The 25,475-nt window shown below is 43.0% G+C and overlaps 1 protein-coding gene across 4 annotated transcripts in view; it reads right to left on the bottom strand.

Moving 5' to 3' along the window:
* Nucleotides 1-25,148, bottom strand: part of CDON (cell adhesion associated, oncogene regulated) — a 91,380-nt gene extending 66,232 nt beyond the window's left edge. The window contains exon 1 of one of the 4 annotated variants that reach the window (XM_045860228.1): nt 25,009-25,148. The gene's annotated coding sequence lies outside the window, so the exon portion shown is untranslated. Of the gene's footprint in view, nt 1-20,940; nt 21,091-24,352; nt 24,578-25,008 lie in introns of those variants that run through there. The other 3 variants (XM_045860225.1, XM_045860227.1, XM_045860226.1) reach the window with 3 other exon arrangements.
* Nucleotides 25,149-25,475: the final 327 nt, after the last annotated feature.

Raw genomic sequence — 25,475 nt, 5'->3', positions numbered from 1 at the left:
CTCGGAGGCAGTAGGCGGTACGGGTAGAAGTAGAGCGGCAGGACACGGAATAGCCAGGCCCATGTCCGTAACCTTTAGTGCTATCTTCTTACCAGATCTCAGAGACCTCACTCCGCAGTACAGCTCTGCACAGTGATGCAACCGTTCAGACCGACTTCTTAAACAGTGTTGATGCCTGCAGGTCTCACAGCCCTTTCCCCGCCTCCGGGGCGGCTGGACCGGGCAGTGGGGCGTACAAACCGAGCCTGCTGCCTGCAAAAGCACTTCCCTCCACTGCGGAGCGTCCCAAGTAGAGAGGAGCAAATGGAAGTGACTGGGAGTTATGGCACCAGAAAGGCCAAGTGAGCAGAGAAATAATCAACTCCACATGAGCCACTTCGACTGCAACACAATGAAGGGCCTAGGGCTAACCCCAGGAAAGGTCACTGAGAGCAAAGGTCTCGAGCAGAAAAAGGCAACAGTGAAGGGCTGCCGGCTGCGGAGAGAGCCAACGTGGTCCTAATTACACAGCAGAAGAGAAGGAAGGGCCTGGGCAAGAGCGGAGTTCAGTTCTACTCCCCGTATCTGCGTGTCTAACAAAAGAAGTCAAGTGTTCCTGCTCTCTCTCTCTCAAGGAGAGTCTCTCCTCCTCTTCTGTAGCACAGGAAGCCAAGAATGGGGGAGACAGATGATTCTGGCCTCTACAGTGAGTCGTACGGGAGCACTGCAAATGTTTAAAAGCGCAGCTGCACACAAATAGTGAACTTCTAAAGTGATTTGGGAACAATTATTAAAAAGACAAAATACAGCAGGTTTCAAGGGGATTACTTTGTGAGCATCACAGAACCAACACATGCCAGGAATCCAACACTCAGCAGATTTTCCAGTTTGTCACTGGAGTTGGTTTCATGGGAAAAAAAATAGAGTTATGGTAACCACAAAACAAATGCTAAAAGCAAAATTTTAAAGTTTGCTGAGAACTAGCTAAACTTGAACAGACACACAACGGTGCAGACAGACATTTGGCTCAACTTCTTTGATGGAGAATGAAAAGAAGGAATATAAAAATACATGAAAAAGAGCTCTAGATAAATGTTAGGTTATGGAATTAATATAGTTGCTAACAAGTCCAGTACTTTGCTTAGACCGTACCAAATGAAGCACATTTCCCCAGCAATTCCAAAGACTCACCTCATGGAGTTTGGTTTAGATCTCATCTTAGCAACAAGGAAACAAAAACTCACAGAAACTCATTTCCACAAAGTATATCCTAATATATATGGTCAAACTTTTAGGAAAAAGTGAAAAAAGAAAAATTAGAAATTTAAGAAGAAAATCTCCGCTGCAGATAAATTTGAGTCAATTCTGGTTGAGCACTGGACCCTGTCCCAATGAATTTTATGGTTCCGCTGCTGGGTCATGAGCATCCGGGAGACCTGAAACCTAGTGGCATCAGTTTCCAAGTACCCTATGCGATCTCTAAACCTGGCTGCATGAAATAGCTGCAGAAGTCCCGATTTCACAGGAGTCCCTGCTTTGTGCAAACTGGTGTGGTGGGTGCTGGGTCAGACAGGGCTTCCCCGAGGGGCTGCGGCACCACGAACAGGGGCCTGCACTGATAATGGGCCAAGCCCCTTATCCAAGCACGTGGATAAGATGGCATACGAATCGATCACAGATTACTATACAGGCAGTGCCTAATCGCCACAAATGGATGAATAAGTCTAAAAATAAGTAAAAACACACACTGGTCTGTATGCAGAAAATCTGCACCCCAGAAAACTTTGATAGGCCCTTAAAATCAGAGAAATAATCAAGATACAATGGCCTGAAGAATAAGAAAAGAGAAAAACAAGTCAATTAAGATCATAGTACCTTTGTAAACAGCACAATATAGCATGAGCTTTTAGTCCAATTGGAAAGGCCTGAGAAGCAGTGTTAGCCTTAGGTCATCCCTGGCTCCCGGAAATCAAGCAAAACTCACTGGAACAGCTCTGCTGGTGGCATTCGCCCGAAACAGCAGCTGCTGCGTTGTGACATTACGCTGGACCACAGTAAACAGGATGGCCAAAAGAAGTAGGACACACTGATGCAGGAGACACACATGGACACACACCACGTACACGTGCATACACACCGTATGTACGTGCATATACTGTGGGAAAACCACAGCAGCCGACACGCCCAGCCCAGAAGAGGTTCATTATTCCACTGATGCTCCTGTGTGCAAAACTTTTCTGAGAAATCCTTTATTAATTATTTTACAGGCCAATGTACAATCCAGGCAAAAAAACCATTCTCATTATGTTCTGATAGCACCTGATTTTTCTTTTATTTTTTTCCATCACTATATATCCCCCATACCCTCTTCCACGCCATACAGTTGGTCTTAACTCCAAGATTATCACCCAATTTATTCATTAACGGCTACTTCCAAAAAAATCAAGAGCATAAAAAAATGTTTAAGTGCCATAAGATAATCCCAAAAGAATTCCAAATTTCTTAGCACAATAACAGCAATTGTTGTGCAATTAATAATTAACCATAAAGCAAGATTAACCATACAGCATCCCAATGTTGACAGACTTCTTGAAGGACACAATTGTCATTTAGGTATACAAGTCCTCCTATATTTCTTAAATCTTTCATATCGCATTACACTCACATTTCCTGTGTACACAGCACTGGCCACGCCCTACGTCCGGAAATCTACTGTGGGAAGGCGCTACGCCTACATGCCCTCGAAACCAGGCCACTCTTTCCAGGACTGGCCACCACTGGCTTCCACGTGCAATATGAAGAGTGTCTTGTTTGTTTTTTTTTTTGGTGAGATTTTAAGGGAGTTGTAACTTTATTCTTTACACAATGTCATAAAATCAGCGTCTTAGAATTGGAAGGACGCTGTGGGTTGGACCCTTTGCTTAATTTTCTAAGGTCTCTTTTTCCACCCCATTTTCTGAGATACATTATGAGTAGAGTTGGAATCTGCAGCCTAATAACACAAAAAGCAGTTTTCCATGCACTTATACAACACAAATGTATTGAGTATTTATATCCAAGGTAGTGGGGGCAGTGGGGGAGATAAAGTAAAATAAGAAAACAGAGACCTTGATTTCATTTCGTAAATCTCTGACATCTTTAACTCTTGGATTAAATACATACAATAGAATTTTAAACTTTTTTGAGGTATAAAAAAGTTTCAAGAAGTGACAGGGATCCTAATTTTTTAAATATTTTAAAGTATTATATTTAAATATATTAAATAGTCAAATATATTTTAAAAATTTAATAGTTGGTGGTCTAAATTTTTTTGGTAGTCTAAACTGATGTATTTCTTTTTTCCTAGAGAATGTCATGTCGAACATTTACTAATTTAGTATGGCTTACGTTCTGTCTGCAAGAAGGGAAAAACACTGCACAATTTTTTTCCAACTTGAGAATTCTATGACAAACATTTTACAAGTGCTGTGTTTAAATGAAAAAAAAAAACACTTAGAATCTTTGTGCACCTCTTACTCTAGCTTTGCCTCATCTCTGGCAGACTCTAAAAAATGACTGACTTCACTAATGAAGGAGGAAGGGGTGGAGGGATCCAGCAGAGGCATCCAAAAGCAACAAAATTTCAGCTCTAAAAATTAAGTCAAGAGCACAGACTTCAGCACTGCAGTTTGCAAGAAATAAAAAAGTGTTTGTGTTTACTCAAAAAAAAAAAAAGCCACGTTGAAAAGAAAAAACAGTAGGAGACTAGTTTACAATTTCATTGTAAGAACTTGGAGAGGCAGCCCCTTTATTCATACTGGAGAAACTTCCCTAGCAAACTTTCTTGCTTTGTGAAAGCTATCATCAAAGTATTTGCAGGATACTCCCAGAATCCTGGAAACACTGTTGAAACACAAAACATTGGAAAAGATACGTCTTCTCATGACAACTCAATACTTATCATAAGAAAGAACCACTGCTTATAAAGAAAACAGTACTGTCAATTTGAAAACTAGGTATTGGGCTTTCCAAGAATTTATGTCTAAAACATTTCTTAACTGCACATAATCATCTCCCTTTTCTCTCCCTAGCCTCCCTGACTGTGTAAGTAAGGACACCTCAGGCAAAGGTCCCGGTGACAGGTGTGTGTATTCCAAAACATCAAGTTATTATTTTGTTTAATTGAATTACATCCTTTGCTTGAACAAGCATGGGGTGCAAATAACACATACTACTAAGTGAGATAGTCAGCAGCAGTACTAATAAAACATCTAAAAGCTTTTATACAGAGAGAGGGTGCACTGAAGTTAAGTGAGGTATTTCCACTTCTGCTGGAGAAGATGGGAAGCTACTTGAAGTCTGTGGAAGAGAGCGAACCTTACTTGATACAGATGCACCACAAACCATACAGGTGGAGAAACATCTAGCATGAGAAATAATAGCAAAGAGGCCATACACCAATATGGACATCGGTATACTACTAATTTACTAAGTTTAATGTCCCAGATTTTGGGTTGCAATAACCAGGAATATTTTAAAACGAAGCTAAACACCTGTATGGCCCATGTAAGACTGCCAACAATGTGCCAAGTGAGAATGTGTGTTAACAATAACAACAAAATAAGAACTGCCAACTACTACTGTTGTTTCATTGGGACACAACAAAACAGTAGGCAAGAAAATGACATTAGAGTAAGTTTAGCTTTAGGAAACAATCACTCCGTGCCTTTTGGTTGGTGGTTTTTCGTTTTACTGCAGACGAATATAAAGTCTTCATTATAAACCGTGCTAATCTAAAATCACTGTTGAGAAACTGAGAAACAACTAATCTAAAAGCTTATTTCACTGTCTTAAAGCAGTGGGTTATTAACCACTCCATACCAACATCTGGCTTAAAGCAGGCTAAATCGTGCACCCCCTACCAGAGCACTAAACACAGATATCTCGTGGCCTTTCTTTGGTCCGGAATGTCAGCCGACAAATCGCCTGAAAGCAGCATCTTCCCTCTTAGTACAGCAGGTTTCTGCCACTCAGGAGGGCACAGCTGGGCCCCAAGGACCACCTCCACTCCTCATGATGAATGCTCCCCGCAAGGAGCGAACCTTCTAGACCTTTTGGTAAACTAGTGTTTCAGAGGCAGGAACCTCATCATCTGTATTCCCACATCAACTCAAAAAATTCCCATTACCCCTTGCTCTCTCCGCATACCAGCCTAAAACTTCATGTTTTAAAACTCCTTTCCTTCTTCAGCAATAGCCTGGACTTGCATTTCAATCTGATCTCCCCTGGGTAGAAACTGCAGTCATGAAGGAGAGTGCAGGATTTAACTTTCCCTGAACTCATTGTACAGTAAAAGAAGAGCTGGGCTAGATGCTGAGAGGTCACGTAAGTGTAAAAAATTTCTACCTGATCGGGATCAACCTCTAGCTTGTGCGAAGGGAGGGAAACCAGGTTTATTTAATACAACAAATACCTAGAAAGTATGTTGCACAAGATAAGTACTTACTAAATGTTGATAAGTGAATAAATGTACACAGAGAAGCCCAGCAACATTTTCTAGGAATCATGAAGTTATTTAACAAACTATTCATTTAATAAGTTTAAAACACTGTAGTAAGCCAAAAGAAAAATTATAAGAATGAGCTAACACTATTCAATAGCTGTTTTGTTGAAGAGAATCAGCACTAATGCCTTATAACATATTCACTGAGTCTATTTGGTCTTCTACGGAAGGTAACACCCATACTTACTTAGTTTTTATGATGTCAATTTAAAAAAATCAATAGCTAATAATTATATGGCATATCGTTTGCTAAGTACTGAAGGCAAATAGCTATCAAAGTACGTGATGCAGCTTACAGAAAAACCAGAGGCAAAAGTGAAATTTAAAATAACAGACAAAAGGTCCTTTTAAACCGAAGGAGAAAAAGATAGTACAGAGGACACCAGAAGCACTATTCCCTTGCTCACGAAGAGAAATGACCCACTAGTCTACAAACCACTCACCATGATTTGCGGGCATGGGAGCAACAGTGCGTAAATGGAAATCTCCACTTTTAAGATTATTGTAAGGATTTGTAGCTGAAACAAAAAACATAGACTCCCTTCAGACACTTAAGACAAGGAGATCAGCATTACAGACTAAAAATATCAGGGATTTTTTTTTTCTGATAAGGAGTTGATACCCAAAATTTATAAAGAACTTACAAAACTCAACATCAAAAAAATGAACAACCCAATTAGAAAATGGGCAAAGAACCTGAACAGACACTTCTCTAAAGAGGACATACAGATGGCCAATAGACATGTGAAAAGATGTTCAATGTTACTGATCATCAGAAAGATGCATATTAAAACCACAATAAGATATCACGTCACACTTGTCAGGATGGTTATCATCAACAGATCAACAAACAAGTGCTAGCCAGGATGTGGAGAAAAGGGAACCCTAGTGCACTGTTGGTGGCAATGCAGACTGGTACAGCCACTGTGGAAAGCAGTATGGAGCTACCTCAAAAAATTAAAAATGTAACTGCCTTATGATCCAGCATTTCCAGTTCTGGGAATATATCCAAAGAAGCCCAAAACACTGATTTGAAAGAATATATGCACCCCTATGTTCACTGCAGCATCATTTACAATAGCCAAGATTTGGGAGGGGCTAAGTGCCCATTAGTAGAGGATTGGATAGAAAAGCTGTGGTACACTTACACAATGGAATACTGCTTGGCCATAAAAAAAAAAAAAAGGAGGAGGAGGTGAAGGAAGGAGATGGAAGGAGAAGAAGAAAGAAGAAGAAGAAGAAAGAAGAAAGAAGAAGCAGAAGAAAGTCTTACCCTTGGCAACAGTGTGCATGGACCTGGAGAGTATTGTGCTAAGTGAAATAAGCCAGTCAGGGAAAGACAAGTACCATATGATTTCACTTACATATGGAATCTAATGAACAAAATAAACTAACAAACAAAACAGAAACAGACTTAAACACAGAGAACAGACAGCTCTCAGAGGGGAGGGGGTCTGGGGAGCTGAGGGAAAAAGGTGAGGGGATTAAGCCAAAACCCTCACAGACACAGTATGGTGATTACCAGAGGGAAAGGGGTGGGGGATGTAGGAAAGGATAAAGGGGGGATACACGGTGGTGGAAGGAGACGTGACTTGGGGCAGTGGACACACAATACAATATACAGATGATGTATTACAGAGCTGTACCCCTAAAACCTATATAATTTTATTAACCAGTGTCACCCTAATAAATTCAATTTAAAGAGAAAAAATGATAGAAATAAAGATAATAAAATATCAGGTTTTTTAATTGTACACAGTCATGTTTCCTGCAACATGATATGACTTCTGCATAGTCAAAAATCATGTCATAGGAAGCCATGTTAAAGCCAAATTCTACCACATAATGCTATTATTAAGCGGGAAGATAACTCTCTAGAAGGAATTTTAAATATCCATAAAGAATATTGGCCAAATTAACTGATAAATAGTTTTATAAATTTCCTTAAAACCATCGAGGAATCTGTCCCACCTCTTGACAACACTCTTTTTTAAGTCTTGAATTTGGTAAATAAATACCTAACAAAAATCAAGCCCATTTTTAAGCAATTCCCCACAATGCTTCTTTAATTCACACATACCTGTGAGGTAAATCAGTCACTTCCTGTCAATATTAGGCAATACAAATTTGCTAATTATGTGGGTAAATAAGTAAGTTCAAAAAGTATTATACAAGGATTTAAACCAGAGCTATCAGAGAAAGACTCAAATGTTTGGGTCAGTCGACCTCAGTCATTTTCCTGCCGGAGAGAAAAGTGACCCCCGCCTTCCCCCCGTGGCAACCGCGGGCCACTTGGAGCTGATTGGAGGGCGCAGGACTCTGCACACAGCAGGGCAAACCTCTCCAGATGACCCTGACTCTCTGCTCCAACCTGGCCTCTTGCTTCCACTAAGTGGAGAATAATTGGCTTGTGTGGAAATCTAAATCTATCTTACCAAACATCTGTTTCATGAGATTAATTATTCCAAAGAATAACAATAGCTACCAATTACGGGTTGATGGGCGAAAGATTTTACATGTATTATCACCAGTCCTCACAACCTTCCAGACATTATTCCTGTTGCACAAACGAGGAAACGGAAAGTGCAGAAGTGTCCCGCAGCCCCTCCTGACGACGCAGCTCGCGGGTGACAAGCCGGAACGCGAACACGGGCAATCTCCTCTCCACACACGGCTGCCCCAAGACCAGGCCTCCGGGGCCTCTCGCAGGTGTGTTTCTTCGTGCATGCGCTTCAGTGTGAGTCCCTAACCACTTCTCACTCGGAAAAGACTCTCAAACCTACCGGGTTTTTGTTCTTTTTCCCTATTCTAGTCTGCAGATGGATTTTTGGAGGTACGAAAATCATGTTTTAAAAATTCCATTGTGTTTCTGCACTGCAGAAATGCAAGTTATTGTCAGCTCACTCTGACGCGTTGGCCAGGTGAGGAAGACACGCCACCAGACTTCAGGGCCCGAGCTGCGTGTGTGCTTCTGGGTCACACCTGCAATGTGGGACGGTCTGGTGATGTTACAGAATGCTGTACGAAGAAAGTTGTGCGACAGGTAGAAAGAAAAGTCAGGGATGTGAGTCACCTTCTAGCTCAGGGCAGCACAAGTGCTCCAGATCCGAAAAGCATGTGGCACAGCAGACGGTGTAACGCCACAACGTCAGGAACGCACGTGCTGCCGAGACCCCACACAGCCGCGGTTCACCAGCAGTGAGTAAATATTATTAGTACGTACATATGCTTCATGGCATGGCTTTAATTTTTCAGCGTTATATACTGGGTGTGCTTTCTAAAGGGACTAGCCCACAAAATATTGGACCAGCAGTTAAAAACAAGTTCACTATTAAAAAGAAAAAATGTTAAAACCTGCTTAAAATCAAGAGTCAGAGCAGATAGACAACTGAAATATAAAATAAGCTAAAGTATCTTCCTACTGTGAAACTCAACATTGACTATCTCAACTTTTTTAAGGTTATTCAAAGCTTGCATCTGGTTTATTTTGTACATAATTAGACAAGATAAATAATAAAACCTATTTAATCAACAATAGGAGTTTATAAAAAGTCTTCCCTTTGAAAAAGTCACATACACTCAAGTTTGAGTGCTAACCCCCTATCGGCAAAACACAGGACACTCTCCTCTCAGGTCAGACACCATGTTAACGAAACACAGCTATGTCCTTGATCACGTGTAATCGCACACCTGGGCTGAGAATAATGCGTGGGGGTGATAAGACGAAAATTACAGTTTCAAATCCAAGATTCACATTCCCCCCAAATCAAAAAGGCGGAGCCACAGCGCCAAGACCATGACCGCACGGAAACTGTAAGTGCAACACAGCCAAGCCTCATCCGCCATTTCACAGGCTCCAGACGGAGCATCTCACACGTCTGGGCCTTGGCTGAGTCGTGGCACCGGGTTTCCTCCTGCAGAATGCTCAGCACTGACACAAAACTGACCGCACTTCCCTGAGAGCCCGGGTTCCAGTACAAAAATGTAATGAGCAGGCCAATCCAGCGGACAGATGGATGAAATTCTCAACACTTACCCCAAAATTTTCTTGAACAAGAAAAAATGTACAACAAGCATCTCCTTCCTGAAGTGCTGTCGCTCCCACTGCAGAGGACAGGGGGGAACTACAGGACGAAGAGGCAATGGTGCTGAAGGTGGGGACCACGGCCCTCCACCTGCCATGTCCTAGTCTCAGCTCCAGTTCTCTGGATCCCCTCCACCACCCTCTCGATCTCCCACAGTCACTGGGTTGGGGGGGGCAGGGGGTGACTTATTCTTGCTCTGGCCGGCTGGAAGCCAAACAGGGCAGTGGCTAGGGGGGGGCTGATGGTCTACACAGCCGCTCTACGTCCAAGTCAGATGTTCGCACCTGACGAGCCCACATCTGTTCTGCAGGGGTGGGCACAGGTAGGCTTATGGTTGTCAGCACACGAAACACAGAGCTAATCAGGTTGTTGTAATGATGGTAACCTCCATGTGTTTCCATATAAACAACTCTAAACCTACATTTGCCCACCCCACATTTCAGTTTTTGAGACAACTCAGGGGGGCGGTACTTTTCTGGTAGTCTTTAGTGCCACCAACCCCAGTAAGTGTCTCTGTGCTCCAGCCATGTGTGAGCTCCCGCCGCTGCACAGTAGGGGGTTTGAAGAACACACACAAGAATCAAGATGATTTAGTACACATACAAGAATTCTGGAAAGCACTGGGATTTCCCATAGATAAGAACACTAGTATGTGGTTTTGGTGGGAAAATTACCAACAGGAAAGTGAGCAAAGGGCCCCAACATCAGTCGTCCCTTGCTTTTGGGAACTTGTCCATAAGGGGAGGTAGGAAATACATTTCTTATCAACTAAATTTTATTTTCCTGGTGTTCAACTTCAGTATGTTTATACTGAGTTCAGGGAAATGAAAAGGACAAAGGGGAGATGTCAAAGTAACAAAGTTGAAATTTAGTGCAAGAAAGGTTGAGATGGTACCGAGTTGTTTGAGGATACGAGAATTTATTCAGAAGTTCACCTTCAGCTGTTCCACACAGCGCTCAGCCTAACCACTCGCTCGGAGCCATGTCCTAACCAACCCAAGAACAAAAACGTAATCGGTTCTCGCTTACCCCCACATTTACAGTTCCCTCCAAGCGTAACCCCCACTCACTTTGATTTGGCAGTCTCTAATTCGCTGTATCGCAATGACATTTTGTCCACAATGGCCATCTCACAGCCAGTAGTAACAACAGGAACAGGAAGTGCTCACCTTGTAAAGGACCTACCAAGAGCCAGTCACTACCTGCACAGACTAAGAGAGATGACCCACCAGCCGGCTGGGTTAGCAACCCCGTTAGAGATGGTGCATGCGGAAACTAAAGGGCGGAGCAGCTGCATCACTAGAATCTGACGGGCTCTGACTGAGGCCCCAGGCCCTCTGACTCCAGAGCCTACCCTCATCCCAGGCTAACAAAATTCCATTCACAGAAAGCTCATTCCTTCCCAAGTCAATCACTTCATTCATTGGAAGGGGTGGGGTGGTCTTCCAGTCCTATACCCACTTCTCCTAAGAAAAACAGGAGTCATAAAAAATAAGAAATGGTCTTCTTTAGTTGGGCTTGGCCCTATATGCAGATGACTGATTTGAAGTGTAGCCCAGGACACACGGCAGATCACAGTCACACACAGTGTCAGTCTGGGAGGACGAGATCAGGGACAAATAACTCGGCGAAGTGGTCGGAAGCGACACTCGATGGCCGAGGTGTGCTGTTACAACCAACGGTCCAAATCATTCTCATATAGTTAGAAAGCAAGGGGTTAAAACTGCCTTAAATGAAAGCCAAGACTTCCAAATAACTCAATTTCATTAGAGAATGAAGAGGAAAACTCTTTATAGGTTAAATTTTCCATTATGCTAAATACAGAACATCAGAGAAAACCAAGTTAAGAAAGATATTCAAATATGACAAGATCTCTAATATTTCAAAAAAAATTAATCACATAATTAAGAGTGAAATTAACCTGCTGACACTGAAATACTATTTTAAAGACATTTAATTGTAGCCTAACAACCAGCATACAAATTAATGCATACTAAGCACTATAGATAAAACCACATTACAGATTTGGCTTATACTTGGCAATTAGAGATCTGAATAAGTATTCATTCTTGTTCAGTTTTTCTCTTTTCAAATAAAAAAAAAACCCATACAGACAAGGCTCATCCATCATTAAGAGGGCCTGGTCCTGATATTATATGAGCTCTGTCAACCTTAATCAAATCGCCTGCCAGATCGCAGATAAGTAATGATTTGCTTGGGGCTCGCGAGGCCAGAGCTTTCCCTCTGTAGTATATACAGCCTCAGAGTGAAAATAAACAGCCTCGCACCTCTCACTGGGAGCTGGACTCTGTTGCTATTACCACTCCGTCTTCACTCCAGCAAAAGAGAAGGAGCGAAACTGGCCTTTACAAATATCTATTTTTCTTCCTTTCCTTTTCAGTCTGGCTGTCAAACCGGTCATGAAACCATTTTTAAACTCTTTCATTAAATAGTTAACAACAGTTGTAATCAACACCGAAATAACAAATGAGCTATCATTAAATGCTTTAGAATTGGCTTTTGTTTTATCCAACACTATACAGTGATACAAAACAAAAGAGAAGTAGCTGGCAATTGACAAAAGCAATACTAAAAGAATCACTTAAAACTGTAAAACTCGCATTCATTGTCTAGCACCCCCAAGAAATGAAAACCCAGATTATGTTTCAACATCATCTGTCACGCCTTGGCCACAGGGGTTCCATGGAGCAACTGTTAAGACAAAGAGCATATCAATTCCAATTCAGATTTCATATTCAGTCCAGTGCTAAAGACACAAATGTAAAACGAGATTTATTTCTGAAAAGCCACCTTGGCTATCCCTGCTTTACTTATAATTGGAAAAGGATTTCAAACTTCATTTTTAACTGGAATATACTTCTAAAGAATTTCTGAGCATCCAAGTACCTGCTGTAAAGAACTTACAAAGCAAGGATTCCTGCAGCCAGTGGGGAAAAATGAAATGACCCCTTGAGAAGAAAGAGGTTTAAAGTGCAAGACACTAAGGGGTCAATTTTACCTTAGGCAAAATTCACTTCAATACCATCTATCAGGTCAAGAGAATCTAGAATGTAATTGTGGTTTACAAATGTCAAAGACAAAAAACAACTTAGAATTTAACTATTTTATTCTAAGTACAAATAAATGTGCAATTATAACCTAAATTAAGTTTAAAAAGACTACAGTTTCCAATAGCCTCCTTTTCCAGTCTTAGATTTTGAAGGTTAGCTAACTTTGAACTGCATTAAAACACTTGTGTCTGATACTAATGCTCAATCACTGATGGTCTTCATGATTTCCATTTTCATGCAAATTTTACTATCTCATTCATTTATGGTAAACAGCAAAAGAAAAAGAGAGAGAGAAGCCCTGTAAAACACTCTGCAATATACAATGGGCTCTATAAAGGTTATTAAGAAATGATCACCCTCAGAAACAGGAGGAGGAGAAAATTATTCTGTATATGGAACAAAAAGAATCAGGAGACAGGAGATGTCACTGAACTCATAACAACCCCTCAGCACGGAGCTGCACGCGCCCAGGGAGTGTCCTGGTTCCCCCAATGCTTGTCTGTGCACGCCACACAGACCGGGACAGTGCGCACCTTTCCCAGTCCTCTGGGGCACCATCCTGCAAGTCTGAAGGGCACCCCAACAGACAGGGGCCTGCTCTGCAAAAACAAGAAACACTTCTCTCCTTTGTCACCAGGTTATGTATTTACTAAGTTGCCCACGGATACCAGCAGTACAGTCACTGCAGGTGCCAGCAGCAGACACAAAAGATGCTAGTATTTCTCAGTGAGTTGGAAAGAACTTTTATAAGCAAATGGGGACTTTGCCTACAAAATGTCACATGAGAGACTGTTTTTCCAGGAAACTCACATTTCAACACAATGGGGTAAAAATCCTTAATTGCACAAATAAAAAAATTCAAAACTCAGTTTCTCATTCTCGGCTGTTGAAGGCCTTAGGAACGTGATAGGTGGTGGCTGCTGATGTGATTCCATGATCAGCTGACATCTACAACCCCAGCTAATCAAGTATTCCGTACATATGTCCCCCTGGCTAAGAAAACGCAAATCCAATCCAGCATTAAGATCTTTGCTCTACAGAACTAATCATTTCCTTACCCTTTCCCTAATAATCTAGTTATCTGGAAGAGAAATCCCAAGACAAGTAAAACATTGACAATTTTTCTTTATTTTATTATTATTATTATTTTTACTCTATGAACTCATTTAATGATGGAATTTTAAAAAGTCAAACCCATAAAAGTAAAGAGTAGAGTGGTGGCTGCCAGAAGTCGAAGGTAGGGTAAAAGGTACCAAGTTTCAAACATGCAGGATGAGTAGTAACTTAGTTTCTCCTGCTATTTTCACGTGGGGTGGGAGACAGCCTGGACTTACAAGGTCCACATTTAAGAACCCACCTTGGGACTTCCCTACAAGACTCCTGCAAACAGTAGTAAGATTTATGTAGTCAAATCCCTGAGCTAAAATTTATTTGGTGCCACAAAACACTGATATCAAATCTTCGCACAAGCTGTATTGTACGATGAAAAATCCCACCGTGGCTGCTGTCATAGTAACAAATGTGAAATTATTTTAAGACCTAACCACTATGACAATAGCTCTTTTAGAATGCATCCTCGAACACAAAAGAAATAACAAATAATGACAAGTGTGCTCGCCACCCTAATAATAGGAGACCACAGTTAACAACCCGTCATATAATAACTCAAAATCGGCTTCCGTTCGCCGTGGGGTGAAAAAAGCTGCAGCTCTACACCGCCTGATGAAAACTCTGTGAAAGACCTTACACAGCTCTGCAGACAAAACATGAGTACCACAATGTCTTTGAAAAGACAAATCCAACTAAAATACACAATAAGTGAAAACATGATGACTACAGCTTGGAACTGGGACCTCAGCATAGATGTTTGATCTGCTTTTGTTTTAATTTCAAAAAGGGCTTGACCGTAAAAAAGAAAGTATGCCCAATTTTCAATAAATAGGAAACAAAAGACCCGATTACAGATTGGGAACTTTCTAATCAGATTATGACTTGAAATTCATCCTTCAGTAGATTTACGTATTTTTGAATTACACTTACGATCATCCTCCTTATTGCAGAACACAAGTTGTGATTTCTTTTGGATGTATCCACAAGATTTAATTGGAGGAAACCATCAAATCACCTTGCTCACGAAGGTGATCACAGTAAGACGGACACCCAAGGTAAATCATGAATGCGACGTAGCAGTGAGAATTTAGTGCAGTTCTACTCAGGAACTTGGTAATCTACTAAGAACTAGAACAATTTCTTCTCAGTCTTCCACAGTCCCGGGAGCTGCTGGAACCACTGCTCAGGTGCTTGGACATCAAACTGGAATCCTGATATGTGAGTTGTCACTACAGCATGCTAACTGCTAAAAATCTAATTTCACAGCAAGAGTGAAGAATAATTTGATTGGCTGTACGATGTTATTTTACCAGTGTTTATAACGAGAAATAAATAGCACCTGTCCTAGAACAACTACTGTCACATTCATAATCACATTCACACACACTCCCTCTCGTGGCTGCCTTATAAGCCAATCACACTTTTTTGACATATTACAAGCTATGTAATATCAAGCCAAATAATGAAGCATAACTTCATTTTCCAGAATAGGGTTCTTTATACCCACTCGTACACTCTCATAGTTTACAACTGAGAAAAACAGTTCAAATTACTGAAACAGACGTAAGTGATAAACAGTACATCCACCCCACCCCAGCTAAAAATGTTCACTCTCTAATTCTTATTGCCTGTTATTCCCTGCGTTGTTATTTTGTTATACACACACCCTGAGGCAAAGCCATGAAAATAAGCCAAAATAAATGGGCAGGAAAAATGCCTTATCCCTAGCTTATGATGCTATTTTTCTTTTTATTGGAATAAAAGAGGCTGCCAAGTTCTGATGTCACCACAGTAATTTTATGGCCTGATAAAAGTAGTCTTTTATCCATTAAACATTCATCCCTCTTGCCAACTTTACCTCCAACCAGGCGGTGTGTGCGATTACTCACTGAACAGATATCATATTATAGTAAAATAGAAAATACTAATTACTTTTACTCCAATACCGTAAAAAGCCAGTAACTGTCAGAAATCTCCCTGACGAGAGACAGAAGCCAGAATGCACTTTTCGGTCCCTATACATCCAGGAGAACTCCTGTAACACTGAGTGTCCGAAACATGCACACGAAACATGACGTCAGCTCTCCAGAGACATTGAATGTTTCACAGAACAAAAATACACATTTTAAATACATACAATTGTTGAAATATTAGATAAGTGTTCCAGCAATAATGTGACAATAGATTTCAAGTATCTTCAACAGTTAACTGTCTTTTCTTCATCTATATAACGTTCTTTATTCTTCATTATTTGAAGCTGTGGTGCACCTGAACTTGACATGGAGAGACACTGATTTCACTGGATTTTTAAAGACCAGACTGGGTGTTGAAATCATCCCTGGATGTCAAGGAAACAATTAAGCATCTTGCTACTCAGTGTGGTCTACTCAGAGTCACCAATGTCATCCGAAACTTGTCAGAAAGGGAGAGCCTTGGGACTCACCCTCCTGCCAAATAGCCATCTGCATCTGAACATCTCTCTCGAAATTCCAGTGTACCTGAAAGTCTGCGAAGCACTGCTTTAGCACTGGTGCCTTGCCAGGCAGTGTGAGGAAGGGGTGAGAGGAATGATAGCATAAGGGGGAGATCACACTGTCCTTAAGGAGTAAGACAAGGCCCAGCCAGACAGTACCCACCTGCAGGAGAGAGGAATGCGCGGCAGCTGCGGAGGGCAGAGGCACCAGGTAGGTCAAGCACCCTGTGTGCCCCACTGAAGACCTGGGCTTCAATCAGTGAGCAAGTCAGGGCCTTGGGGGAGGGGTTATAAGATCAGTCACGTGGTAGACTTATGCTTTAGGACGATCTTCACCCGGGCAAAATGTAGAAAAATGGGTGATTTGGGTAGAGAAAACCAAGACTAGAGACAGGAAGATGAGCTAGTAGTAATTTCAGCAGAAGTTACAATGATTCCTTTGCCTCGAGTTCTGAATCTCCTCTCATCCCTCTCCCAGAGTCTGAAAAGAAGGCTGGAGGGGCACCGTATGGGAAGAGACAAAAAATCTTACAGGTTACAGGTAGGGTACAGATGCTATATGTGTAGACATAAATACAAAACAGTAAAAACTCAGTTTACTCTTCTACTTTATAAAATAGAGAAAACATTATTTCAGCCCTGGCTGGTGTGGATCAGTGGACTGAGTATCTATCTGCCTGTGAACTGAAGGGTCACCAGTTCAATTCCCAGGTACAGCACATGCCTGGGTTGTGGACCAGGTCCCCAGTTGGGGGTGTGCAAGAGGCAACTGATCAATGTTTCTATTGTACATCGATGTTTCTCTCCCTCTCTCTTTCCCTTCCCTCTCTCTCAAAATAAAGAAATTTTTAAAATCTTTTTAAAAAATGTTATTTCGGTGCTTTGGGATTCCATACTCTTTTCAATCATTCTAACAAAAATTATTAACATATATTTACAGATACAAAATGTGCACACGGTTAGATTAAACAACCATGGTCCCCAGAATACAGTTTCATTGCTTGGATGCATCGCTGACATAGGCCTCTTTGCCCCGATGTGAGATATTTCTCGTTTGAAGTGTAGAAAAGTTTGGATGGAGGAAAAAAGGTGGAGAGACAAGAGGTACATTTATTAGTCCTTATCTTGTATATAATTGGTTGTGGGGGTACATCAATAACTGGGCCAACAGATGACTTCAGGCACATTCTCAGACGGGCATCTACACAGAAAGGCAGCGAACACTTACACCTGTGAAGTGTTTTCATTTCCAACACCAGTATACTTAGAATACCGGAAAAAGACAAACTCTGACGTTTACTTATTAGTGAAAAGCAAACTTACATTTAAGTTAAGAAAGAACCAGCAAGTAGAAGCAGTCATCAACTTTCTACTAGGGTTGGACTGAGAAAATTTATTTATCCAATGGCTGTTTAAAACTTTTTAAAGCGTTTTCTCCCTCTGAAGTTTTGTATGTGGTGGTTGTGCAGACTCCTGCAAAGCCTATTTCAGGGCATCTTGGTGCTGCGAAGGCCCTGACAGGTCACGTGGTCACTCGGTCACCCACGGGAGCGACCCTGCCCACAGTACCTGTGCAAACGCCGCTCGAACATGTCTAGTAACGAGGGGCTCGTGCTGCTTCAGAAGAGCGTTTTCCATCACGAGGCAGCGCTATTTGTCAGACAGCTCTTCCTTCTTTTGAAACAAAGTCTGCATCTTTTGAGGGCCCTATGGAACAAAAGCTGCCACATGCACCACAAGCAACTTTCGACTCTCCCCACCCCCACTGAAATCTGGGCCACTGGTGGTCTGATCTGAGAAGAAAAGGGGACAACTTGCCCCTCTGGAGTGCAGGGGAGCCCGTCCCTGCACGGGGCTAGACATGAAGAATGACCTGTGTCAAGGAGCCATGAGTAATAGCTTTAATAAGATCAGAAATGCTGAAAACGCAGTGTCTCCTGAGAGAGAAGTGGCTTGTGTTCAAGCAGAACAGCCAGAAAATCCTTCATCAACATTTCCAAGAACAGAAATATTAGTAACCTTGACCACGGTTCCCTCCAAAGTGTAAATAAAAACAAAACCTTCTGATTCACCAGCATCACCTTGTATTCTGGACTCACTGTTTGGGGAAATAAATTTTCCTTGGCAGACGAGGGCATTCCGACACTACCAGCAGAAATTCCACACACGGAGGCACGGCCCGCTGCCCCGTTACGGCTGTGCCCTGACAAAGGTGAGCAGGCCTGGCCTTCAAGCTTTCCTGCAGCCCAGCAACATCCCAGCTACATTTTCTTCCAGTTTGGGTGGGCTTTTTTTTTTTTTTCAAAAGAATGTGGTGGTTTCTGTTTTCTCCTAAAAGAATATCACCCTAATGCTGGGATAATGGTCACTTCTGTATAATGCTGAGTGTTGATTCCCGCACTAAATGCCAGAAATGAAGGACCTGAGATAACTCAGATGGTCCTTCTCTGTTTTGAGGTTCCCTCTATTCCCTTCTAGAAACAAAAAATAAAACAAACGCAGTTGTCAGAGAATTTGACTTGTGGAATTGCACCTGTAGGTGATCATGTCACCTTCAACCCATTTTTCTGTATCAAATAAAGTCATGGCTATTTTTCTAAGCTAGCCACTGGGATCTGATTTTCTAACAGTTTAGAAAAAAGTGTTAATTTTTTCCCCAATGACCATGTACCTACCCAGTGTGCCAATAAAATGAACTATGAATCTCAAAACACAAAAGACGCTACAACAATTTAAAATGCATGTATGATTCCCATACATGATAACAGACGCATCTCACAGACATAATGATCAAGGAACCAGGGATGAGTCCATTTTTGCAAAGTTCAAGAACAGGCAAAACTGATGTATGGTGGAAACTAATGGCTAGTCAGAATGGTTACTCTTGCCGGGGTAGGGGCAGGGCCACTAGGAAGCCATCTGAAGTAAAGGAAAGGTTCTACACCTTGACCTGGGCGATGGTTACCACAGGTATATGTAAAGCTTCATCTAGCTGTTCACTCAGTATAGGTTAAATGTATGCTTGTGTACATTTTTATATTATACCTCAGTTGGAAAAAGGGAACACATTGTTTCCAAGTGTCTTTTAAGTTTCTATTGCAAAAGAAAGAAAACTGTAGCATACAAAGTACAGCAGTTACGTGTGCCACACCATTACTAACTTCTGAGAATTCCTCATTATTTAGTACTTCAAAGGAATCACTTCTGGGTCAAAGTCATAGACTAATATACAGGAGGAATTACTGAAAACACCAGCAACTGGTGTTTTCCCGTATGCCGAGCACTTTCCTTTCATTATCTCCTGTAATCCCCACAGCAGCGGTAAGAGATACTATTGTTATCACCCCCATTTTGTAGAGCGGAAGACCAAAGCTTAGGTCAAGACCACGGCGCAGGCTCACACACATAAAAAGGTGAGCCAGTCTGTAACAGGGAGAGCTGAGGAGCAAGCTAAGTGTCCGCTTCTGAGCTCTGTTTGTATTAGGGTAACATAAAAATAAGATCAAACACACAGTTCTGAAAACCGAAACATGAGCAGAATATATAACCTAAGTTCAATAATAGAACCTGTATATATTTTTTCCTCTCAAGTAAGGTGTAACGAGCTTCACAGTTCCTACGTTCTGTGATTCAAGATACATCCCTGGCTCTCAGGAACTGAAGTCCCTACTCACATTTCAACTGACATGAAGGAAAAAAAAGTTCTTTGGGGTAGTTTTTTCATTATCTGTGGCGATCAAAATACATCACACAGCAAAGCGCCTGAACAACTACGAACCAAGACTGGCACCGTTCTAACTTCAGTGTCTACTCCAGTTCATCTCCGAGTCCTTTCACTGTGACCATACTAGTAGAAGGCATGCCCAGGATTAAGATAGGAAAAAAATAAAACATATTCTCTAAAAGGCTCCTTTATTGTCTAAACACTGTATGGTGAGGGGAATTTGGTAGGACTACCTGGTAATAGAGGGAGAACTGTGACATACAACGTGATTTTAATCAGGAACAAAATATCAAATTAACAATCCAATAAGCTACTGCATTCTTCTGCATTACTTGAAAACTACAAGCACTGGAATTCAGACACATGTTTAACTATTCTCAGAAGATGACAAGCAACTAACTACACCATCCAAGATTCGGAACTGCCCTTCCTTGAAAAGTACACAAGAAACAAACTGGGCTAACGCTCTACAAAATGTATCTAGAAATTATTTGGGTTAGCATAGGAGGGGTTGAGGGAGGAAGATCCACTAATATTTCTCAAAAACTTTGCTCCAAAAGTTTTTACAGAATACTTTTAGTAAATAGATATTCATTTACTTGTGGCTCCTAGCAAGTCTGCAAAGCAATTCTTTAAAAAAAAAAATATATATATATATACTAGAAATCAGAAAGAATTCTTAAAAACACAACAGAAAAGAGACATACCCTAATGAATTTAAATTCTATAATAACATAACAAAAACACGATAGAATTGTACAAAAACAGGAGAGCATACTAAAATATGCCTATTCAAACATGCACTTCACCGCAGCAAAATGATCTGCTTCACCTAAAGTTCAGGTTTGGCTCTCAGTTTTAAAAATTATTAAAACAATGCATCCACCCTTACAGGCAAGACCAGACTGTAACATAATTTTACATATTTACCAACTGACCGTTCAGAGAAAACTTACCCAATCTGCGACGGGTGTATGCTTGTGCTTCGGAGGGAAAGCACAGAGAAGGGACTTTCTGCACTGAGCAGTGGCGTTCACTCCAGGGCTACAGGCACACAGCCCTGCCAGCAGGGAAGTCCTGACTAGCAGTCTGCCCCTGGGCTGGGCTCTTCTCGCAGGAAGATAAGCTGTTAGTTAAGTCATGCCTTGATTTTAGATCTGCTAACATACGGAGTCTTCTAATGCAGCTCCTCTCCGCACCCCTCCCACCACTCCCCCCTCCCCGCTCCGTTCCCTCTGCACACACACACACACATACACACACACATACACACACACAAAAAAGGCACTGCAGGGCAGAAATTCCTCAGGTGCTCGCTAATGGAATTCCCAGGGTCTCGGAGCCGCTTCGGGGATCAAGAGATCTCATAGCCCCTGCTGGGGTAAGGAGCAGCGAGTCTGTTCCATTTAATCAAATACAGAATGAATTTTCAGCTCTATTCACTAGCTTGTCTCCAGGGCTCTCAAAAGGCACCAGGCAGCGAGGCTCACACACATGTGGCTCTTTTAGGCAAGTATAATTAGTTTGATTTTAAAAAGCCACATTAATAATATCACCTCAGGACCATTATTCAGGGGACAGATGACAATGATACTGTATGTTTTAAGCCTGACAATGGGGGAAAGAGCACAAACAATGAGGGAAAACTTGAAGGATTAAAAAAAAAAACCAACAAACCCGTTTTTCATTTCATTGTAATCCCGTATTTTTAAAGTGACATTAAGTATATTCCACACACTTAATTTTAATAGAAAAGAATCGAGTGAAGCCCTCCTCCCGATTCTCTTGAAAGTGAATTAGTACCATGTACACAACAAAAACTTATAAATGAGATGTTTATAAATAAATGGAATATTTACACACAACATAAAATTTGAAATAAAAACAACAAACCAGTCTCTAATTCAATCCAAGCTAACAGAATTTCTTAGTAAAAGGCACCAATAAAAAACTGTAAATCAAGTTCTTCAAAGCAATCTATTTAGCAACCAGGCTGCAAATTCCCTTTCTGGTCTAATTAGTTGCTATTGAGCAGTATGATCATCTATCTAAATGCTACCTGCTGGACAAATCTCTTCTGATGGGTTGTCTTACCTACACTTCTACAAATACTAATAAGTACAAATGCTAATAACAAGGTGACAGCTAATGCAATCAATTGTTATCAATAACAAAGTTTTAAATTAGTAATTTTCAGTTTCCCACCCCCAGCCCGATTGCACTAAGACAACACTGAATTCCTGAAGTCATTTCCCGGAGGATTTAACTTAGACACCATCACCGAATTTCAGTCTACATGTTTGCCAAAGAAACATTTCTACAGAAGGAAAATCTTACTTCAACTTTTATTTTGACAGAACCAGACATGAAATCGTCCAGACAGCCATGAAAGCGAAAGGGCAAAGTGGAAAAACAAGAGGAAAGCAGGAAAACTAGTCCACAAATGTTACCTGACCTCTGCAGGGCCCTAGAACAAAGTTCCCATTCCCATGCAAAGCCTTGCTTCACGCACACCTTGCAGACAGGGGTGGGGGTCCTATCTTAAAGTGAGCTTTGTGCCCTTCATGCAGTCAAACCACCTGCAAAGAAGGCAAGGAGTGATGCAGAGCCCAGCCTAGATGGGCCAGACCAGTGTGCTCCAAGCCCTGAGGCCTCTTTGCACTCCTGCCATGAGAGTGGGGCTGCGGAAGTGCTCTCCACAGAAGAGAAGGCCGAGGAGAACCCCAAGCATCAGCTGAGGCATCCCAAGTGAGCTGCTGCACAAACGGGACTTCGAGGCACTGATTTTCCTGGTTGACCACACTATTCAAACAAAGCCAGATTTCCTAAATAGTGTATCTGAGTTTTTGCATGGAAGTTAAACAATACACAGTTGTGTGTATATTTTTCATAGAAATATAAATGTTTCTGCTCTGTACACTGCCAAGCACGCAACCCGGACAGGTCTTCACAAAATGAAACAGGTTTTCACTCCATTCTCTTCATGGAACTTAAACATATGAGGCAGCTTATTTCAACATGTGCTTAACAGAAACTATAGTATTTGGTGCCTCTCTGGGTTCCTAAGAATGCTTTCCAGTTATGCACTAATTTAAAATTTCCAGAAATTTTCTAAAGTTTCCTTTCATCTTGTCCTGTAAGTTGAACTACTGCCTCCCCCCTCTCCCTTCCCCCACCATTTACAGCTAAAATAGACTACTCAAAAACAAGAGCTCTGCCCTGGCCACCGCTGTCTGCCAAGGTTGCAGGTTTGATCCCTGGTCGGGCCACATACCTAGGCTGTGGGTTTGATCTCTGGTAAGGGCAAGTATAGGAATCAACCAATGAATACTTAAATGGGTGGGACAACAAATCAGTATTTCTCACCCCCCACCCGGCCCCTGGCTCTTCTAAAATCAGTATTTTAAAAAGAGCTCTAAAATGTAATAGAATGTTTAGAATTACACTAAGAACAAACCCATTTCATTTGCAGCCCCCTCCCACGTCCTCCTCCCAGACACTGCCCCATTAGGTAATGCCGAGCGTCAGCTGAGAGGCTGAGGGCTATGGCATCAGTGAGGCATGGAATCAGAATTGGCCTCTTTCATCTTCACTGTCCATTAGGCTGAGAATAAATCTCATGTTCCCTTTTAGTCCAACCTTCTGTTTCCCAAGGTGCCTGATTTAGGGCACAGAGGCTGCCATTCTGTTAATGAGGTTCTCTAAATTCCAGATCTCGGCTGGAAAGCAGCCTGCCCTTAAAGCACCTGCCACCGTCTGTAGCCCGGGCCAGGAAAGACAAGCATTCTGCAGAAGGGCTCCTCTTGGAGCGCCTTCCACCTGACTTGGTGGGGTTCGGAGGAACAATGAAGGGAAGACAGACAGAGTCCCTCTACCCCCCTCAGTGATTTATGACTGAAATTCCTAGATGCGGAGAGAAAGCAATAAAAGGTCTGGAGGCTGCAGGCTGAAATCAATAGCGAGCTGCAATGTATTTAGAAATGATAATGCAACCCACAGAAAGCTTACGGAGAAGGAAAATTAACTCCCTGGGGCTGGGAAGTCAGTGCGTCTGTGACGGCAGAGAAAGATACATTGTGCAGGACGTTTCTCCTGCTCACCCCACATAAATCACCGTCCCGCGGGCGCCCCGCGGGTGGAAGCTGAGGGGCGGGGACCCCGCTCTCTGCGGACGGGCGAATGCCCCAGCTCTCCGACAGGCTCGTCCCACCTGCACTGCGCGTCCCTGTCACTGACACCCCGCCCTCCACCGGGAGGCGGCCCAGAGTCCCCGGACTGCGCTCGATCTCCGGACCCCGCGCCCCCGGGCCCGCCTGCCGCCCGCCTCAGGCGCCCGTCCCCCGACCCCGCGGCGGGACCACCCCGCACCTCTCGGCGGGCCGGCGGAGCCCCCAGACCTCTTGCGGCAGCCAGCTCTCACAGCCGTCCCAGGTCATCCCGCGCGGGCGGCTACCGCGGCGACAGATCCGAGCGGCCTCCACGCGCCGGGCGGGGGCGGGGCGGAGGCGCGGGTCCCCGCTCTCTTCGCGCCGAGCCGCGCACCCGGGACTCAGGGCAGGGGCGGGGCGGAGGATCGGGGCGCGCCCCCGCAGCCGCGCCTGCCCTCCCAGGCCTAGGCGCGCGGGCGCGTGACCCGGCGGCGCGGGCGCGCGCCATGAGGCTGCCCCGCCCCCCCGGAGGGTGCGCGCGCAGCGCGCCTAGGCCTGGGAGGCCTGGGAGGCCTGGGAGACGGTGGGGGTCGGGACGTACCAATCTCCGCAGGGGTGGGGGGAGGCACCATGTGCAGGAGGTCTCCAGCCCTCTTCCTGCTTGCCTGCAAGAACGCCACTCCGGAAAAAACGAGTGGAGTTTCTGCTTTGGTGTAGGGTAGGTGAGGAGAAGCTGCCTCAGTAACGCTCGGAGATTGCCACAATGCCTGCACTCACTCTCCCCTCCCCTTGACTTCCCCGGAGAAGTGACAGTCCTAGCTGTCCACCAGGTCCGCACGTCCGCGGTGTCCCGCGGGCTGTTCTCTCCGCTCTTACCTGGAATGTGTCTCTCGGTTCCATCTTCTTGGCGCTGTGGTTCCTTTGCCTGTTTACTGCCTTCAGTGTTCTGTTTCTCCTGAAGTTTCACCTGGCTTCCCAAGCCGCCCTCCTGCGCTCCCAGTCACGCCAGCAGGCGACAAAACTTCGTGTACCGGGAGAGAGGCTCTGTCCCGGTGAAGCCAGCGTAGCCTTTGGCCCCAGCGTCTAACCAACTTGTCGTTGGACCTGCCCCAAGTCAATTGATCTCACTGAACTTCAGTTCAAACAGAAAAAGGGAAAAATGACTTTTATTTAAAAGATTGTCGTGAAGCATAAATACACTGTGGGAGGGGGCGCAAAAGAAAACAACAAAAATCTTGCTTTCCACCTTCTAAGTTCTCCCACCTGAGCTAATGAAATTAACAGAGAGTAACAGGAGACAACGTCCAAAGTTTACTAGGGATGTACATGCTGGGGTGCCGTGA

Source organism: Phyllostomus hastatus, unplaced genomic scaffold (genome assembly GCF_019186645.2).
Source record: "Phyllostomus hastatus isolate PE091 unplaced genomic scaffold, TTU_PhHast_1.1 phas_scaffold_193, whole genome shotgun sequence".
Lineage (NCBI taxonomy): Eukaryota > Metazoa > Chordata > Mammalia > Chiroptera > Phyllostomidae > Phyllostomus > Phyllostomus hastatus.
Note: the sequence above shows the minus strand (reverse complement) of the source record. Positions and strands in the feature narration are given on the sequence as shown.